Source organism: Artemia sp. Qi Xiang Cuo, chromosome 3 (genome assembly GCF_049724085.1).
Source record: "Artemia sp. Qi Xiang Cuo chromosome 3, ASM4972408v1, whole genome shotgun sequence".
Lineage (NCBI taxonomy): Eukaryota > Metazoa > Arthropoda > Branchiopoda > Anostraca > Artemiidae > Artemia > Artemia sp. Qi Xiang Cuo.
Genome location: NC_142796.1, coordinates 47,026,668 through 47,032,667, shown reverse-complemented (window position 1 = coordinate 47,032,667; position 6,000 = coordinate 47,026,668).

Below are 6,000 nucleotides of genomic sequence, written 5' to 3'. Positions count from 1 at the left end.
ACAAATCTTTAAGAAAATGAATAAGCCTCTTTACCAAGAAGTAACTCTCTTTCTCTATTAGAACTATTTCGAAAGCAATAGTCTAGAATAGTCTCTTTACTATTTAGTATAGTATTTCGGGGTAGAAATTATGCGTAAGGGGTGCCTCTAACAACAATACGCTAAGGTTAAAAGTAAGTGTAAGCTACAGACTTGTGATTGTCGGGTTTATTTCTCGCAAGCTGCGTGTTATATTTGAGGCATAATTATGCAAGGTGTTTTGTCAACAAATAATAAATCTTATGGAGATGATACTTTTTTAACATGATTAGTCAGTGTTTTAATTTGGGGGGTCAAAATTGTACGTAAGGGGCGCCTCAAACAACAACACGCTAAGGTGAAATGTAAGTCCAGGCTACAGACCAGTGATTGTAGGGTTTGTTTCTCGCAAGCTGCGTATTAAAGCATTTGCTACTTCCTTAATGGAAAAAACATTTATTTCTATCCTAAAGCTACAGACTACTGATTTTCGGGTTCATTTCTTACAAGGCGCGTACCAGACTTATTTTATAACTATTTATATAAATAAATGGTCTTAGTTTCAAATTCTTGGAAATGAAAGTATAGACAAATAATAACATATTTTTAAAACCTGCAGAGGGTTTCTAGCAATGAGAAAACATCGGTCTTGGGTGGGTACTTCAAAGGCACTTACCAAGCCCATTTTTTAATCATTTACATAAGGCCCGTATTCTCAATTTTGGCCTGAACTCCAATTTCAAAGCTTTGACTTTTTTGTCTATTTAGACGAATAATAGCATATTTTTAAAAGCTGGAGAGGTTTTCTGACAATGAGAAAACATCGGTCCTGGATGATTATTTCCAAGGCACGTACCTAGCCTATTTTGTCCGCTCCTAGATGATTATTAGCATATTTTTAAAGGCTGGAGATGGTTTCTGGGCAATGGCGGGCATGTTTAAATATTTTAAAAAACTATGGTTTTAGAAGGGAGTAAGTTATACTCAAGAGGGGCTATTTCCAATAAATGATGTTTTTATACTAATTTTGTTTTCTTTTCAAGGATTTCCCAGCCCTTCCATCACCTACAAAAAGGGCAAAGGTAAACGAAGTGACCCCAGTACAACCTACAAGCCCTTTGGTTATTAAATATGCTGGCCCTTCCACGACCTCAAAACAAATCAGGAAGAATGCAGGCCCATCTGCGCTCCGCGAAAAAGGTGAGAATGTGACCATCTCCACCTTAAACGGATATGATGCTCCCCCTTCGATTCCCAGTCATGCTGCGGGATTTTCGAGAGCTATGGTGCTTGGGCAAGCTCCCGCCCATCAATCAGAAGCTCAATTTACCCAATGCAATGACGCAGCCCTGCGCATGCAAGCTGCAATGCCTTGACCATCCAGGGCCCATACACAAGCTGCCCCCTGTCATGTAGGGCCAGAGCCACTGGCCCCCAGTCAAGCATAGGCGCAATTTGAAGATGTGAGTAAATTTACTTATATTTATTGGCACGATAAAAGACATGCCGCTTTTTTCTAGCTAATGTATATTCTTGTTCCAGCTAACAATAACTAGGGCATTGTTGGTTCTAAGAATAATTCATTCTTTTCATGCTTTGATCGTCTTTTCGCTAAGTTTCAGTTCACTGCTGGAGAAACCCCTTCTAAAACATTAAAAATATTGCAGGGCTATTTCACTAGGTTTTCATGTGATTACAGCCAATTAAATACATTTTTTCGCTAATTTATTTCTTTAACCTAATAAAGCCATTTTTGATAATTTTTTCGTTTACTGTCGGAAAAACCCCTCCTAAAACATTAAAAGTATTGCAGGGCTTTTTTGCTAATTAGTCTTTTGATTACAACGTATTAAAGACATTTTTTCACTATTCCTTTTACAACCTATGAAAAGCATTTTTTCACTATTTTTTATTTTACTACTGGAGAGCATTCATTTCATCTTTTCAGGCTTTGAATGGCCTTTCATTATGATTTAGCGCTAAAAACTAAACTCTTTATGCGAGATATACTTCTCCTACTGGAATATCTATTCTTTTTTTCTAGAGCTTATTAATTAATTCTGGATTAATAGCTTTATCTATAGTTCTGAGAGACTTTTCAGGTTAAATACCATTACACTCCCAAAGAAATAGCTAAAACTAATAAACTTGCCTTCTAAGAAGGCTATTTGAAAATTTTTCAATTATGTGACTCTATAGACCTGTTTTGAAAGCTTTTCAATAGCACACCTCCCCTGTTAGATTAATATTCCGTACGTAGCTAAACGGAATAAAAAAAATCAGGCCGATTTTGAAATTGATAATCTGCTGGCAAGTTCTTTGACGGAGAAGGAGTACCAGGGGACAAATATTGAAAAAATATTTTTCAATCACTTTTGACTCTTACAAAATAAACTACAACTTTCAATTTCCAATCAAATGAGGCCTCTATGAAGTTTATACGAGCAGCCCTTCCATAACAACCATAAATGCCCCAGGGCATAACTTACAATGCCTACCCCCGGACCCTAGGGGCTGTGTCGACACCGGAGTTTTTGTTATCTGAACTTTGAACTATTTTTAACAAAATGTCTATCTCAAAGTTTTTATCTTATTCATTTAGGACGTGGAGGAGAGGGGGACTAGTTGCCCTCCGATCTTTTTTTACCCTTAAAAAATGACCAAGAACTTTCAATTTTCAATAAAATTAGCCTTCTCCGAAGTTTATACGAGCATCCCTTCCATAAAAACTATATATGCCCCTAGAGCATTACTCATAACGCCTGCCTCCGGACCCTGGGGGGTTGCATCGACACAAAAACTTTTCTTGTCTGACCTTTGAACTATTTTTAATGAAATTGCTATTATAAAAAATTCATCGGGTGGGCTTGGGAAAAAAGGGTGTGTGGGGGGGGGCTAGTTGCCCTCGGATATCTTTTGACTCTTCAAATTGAACTAAAAATTTCAGTTTTCAATCAAATGAGCCCTCTCTGAGGTTTATACCAGCATCCCTTTCATAAGAACCATATAAGCCCCAGGAAAATACTTACAACTCCTGTCCCCTGGGCCCTGGGGGGAGTTTTTGTTATCTAATTTTTGAACAATTTCCAAAAAACTGGCTATCTCAAAATTTGTAGCGGACGGGTTTGGGGAAAAAAAGACGTGGGGAGGCTAGTTGCAATTAACTCTCTTGACTCTTATACGTGAACTAGAGCTTTTAATTTCCAATCAAATGAGACCTCTTTGAAGTTAATACGAGAATCCCTTCCATAACACCCATATATATCCCCAGAGCATAACTTACAACGCCGGCCCCCGGGCCCTAGATGTTTTGTCGACACCGAAATTTTTGTTATATGATCTTTGAACTATTTTTAACAAAATAGCTATCTCAAAATTTTAAACGGATGCATTTGGGAAAAAAAGGTTTATACGAGCACTCCTTCCATAAGAACCAAAAATGCCCCCAGGGCATAACTTATAACCCTTGCCCTGAATACTGTGGGAGGAGTGTCCTGCTCAAACGTATGATTTCCAGAACTTTCAACTACGTTGAACAAAATGGCTATGTCATAATTTTGATTGGATGTTTTTGGGGAAACGGTGGGCGTGGAAGGGGTGTTAGTTGCCTTCCAATCACTTTTCACTAATAAAAAGGGAACTAGCCATTTAAATTTCCAATCGAATGAGCCCTTTCTGAAGTTTCTACTACAACGCTTTCTATACAAAACCTTATATGCCCCCAGGGCAAAACTTACAACCCTTGCCCTGAGGACTGTGGGGGGGGGGGGTTGTTATCCTCAAATACTTAATTTCCTGAATTTTCAGCTACGTTGAACAAAATCGCGATCTCCAAATTTTGATCGGATGTGTTTGGAGAAAAGGTGGCCGTGAGAGGGGGGTTAGTTGCCCTCCAATCCCTTTCGACTATTAAAACGGGGACTAGTCCTTTGGATTTCCAATCGAATGAGTCCTTTTTGAAGTTTCTACGACAAAACTTTCTATAAAAACCTCACATGCCCCAAGGGCATAACTTACAACCCTTTCCCTGACGACTGTGGGGGAGTGTCCATCTCTAAAACATAATTTCTATTTGGAAATCAACTACGCTGAACAAAATGGCTATCTCAATTTTGATTGGATGTGTTTGGGGAACTGGTAGGCGTGGAAGGGGTGTTAGTTGCCGTCTAATCACTTTTGACCCTTAAAAGGGCACTAGAACTCTCGATTTCCCATCGAATGAGCCCCCTTTGAAGCTTCTACGACAATCCCTTCCATATGAAGTGCCTCTGGGAAAAGAATAAATAATAATAAAACATTGGAGCCGTATGGCCTTTGCTATAGGCAACCCTATAGCGTTACCTCTGATTTCAAGAATGAATACATTTTGAGGAAGACCATTACTTGTTTCTTCATCTTATTTCAAGAAACAATACAATTTAAGTAGCATCATTGCATATTTCCTCATCTTACTTCAAGCAATAAAGTTTTTCGAATAATATATTTGGTATTTTGAATAATACAATTGCTTATTTCCATCTTAGTTCAAGAATCAACACATTTTGAACAACATCATTACATGTTCCCTCATCTTATTTGACGAAATAAAACAATTTGAGTAGCAGTAGCCTTAGAGTACCACTAATACGGTGGCATAAATAAAAAAAATAATAAAAAAAAAAGTTGATTTTCCGTCCAAAAAAATTCAGTCCAAAAAAAAAAGAAAAGTGCTACAACAAACATTATTTTTCTTATAGTAAAAGTCACGACTAACATATCTATATCATTCTCATTTTGTCTTTCGAAAATATTAAATGTGATTTTTTTTAAGTATATTTCATGTCATTCTCAGACATGTAAAAAAAGTTGAACAAATTTCTATATTAAAAAATATATATATATAAAGTAAAAAAATAAAACTTCAAGAGAAAAAGTTAAAAAATTAAACTTCAAAAAAGTATGAAACAAAATGGGGGAGGGGCTAAAGAGTTGGGGGGAGGGGTATTAGAGCTTGGGAAAGGGGGACCGTGGAGGTTGAGGTCTTTGGAAGTTGGGTCCTTGATGGTTTAAATCCATAACCACCTCACTACTTGATTTCTAAGGATAGATCTTTCTTGATTTCTATATTAAAATTCTTTTCTCGACACTTACGACTTTATTAGTTTCATCTTTATGCATACTCAAATGCTAAACAAATTTTATATTGCCCACACTCCTAATTTGGTATTTGTGTTTTATACCGACCATAGCCAAGAAGTAAAGCTAGGTCAATCGACTTGTGAATGGATGAATGTATTCTAATCATATTCTAACATTTATGTCATGTGGCGTGGGAGTAACCATTCCCTCAGACTTACCTTTAGTTGGTAAACAATTTTGACCCTTTACCGGTTTCATTATATCCATACAAAAAAAAATTATTTTTGTCATCTGGTTTCATCCCGTTATTCAAATCCATAGTTAAGGCCATTTAATCTTATGCGATAGTAGACGAACCTCATAATTTGGGTCATTGACCTACATAAAATACAGGTAGTTTTGTTTAGGCTGTTCATCCCATATTGAATATCATTATATGACTAGTATCACGTGTTTGGTAGGTTATACGATTTACGTCCCACTGTAAGTCCCGGATCAGCACCCCCCTTACTACTGAGACCAAGATGTTACCCGAGTAATCAATCCATTATTTTTTATGCTGTTTAAAGACTGTAAACTTATTATTTTTATGGCTAAGTTCTTAAGATAATTGTAATTGTATACTAAAAGTTACTGATATCACAGCTCCTGTAAGACTACGAAAAGTGTTATAGATTAGTTTGTTGATGTGAGGCTACGTAGTTACTTTTGACTCCTATATCAATATTCTTGTTCTTATACTTGGCTTTTGTGTTTTCAGCAAAGCGCTAGTTTTCTGTACTCCAACAAACATAGGGAAATATCACCAGTAGATTCATTTGCAATAGTTTTATTGATATATGTTAGATAGGCTGTGAAGTAATA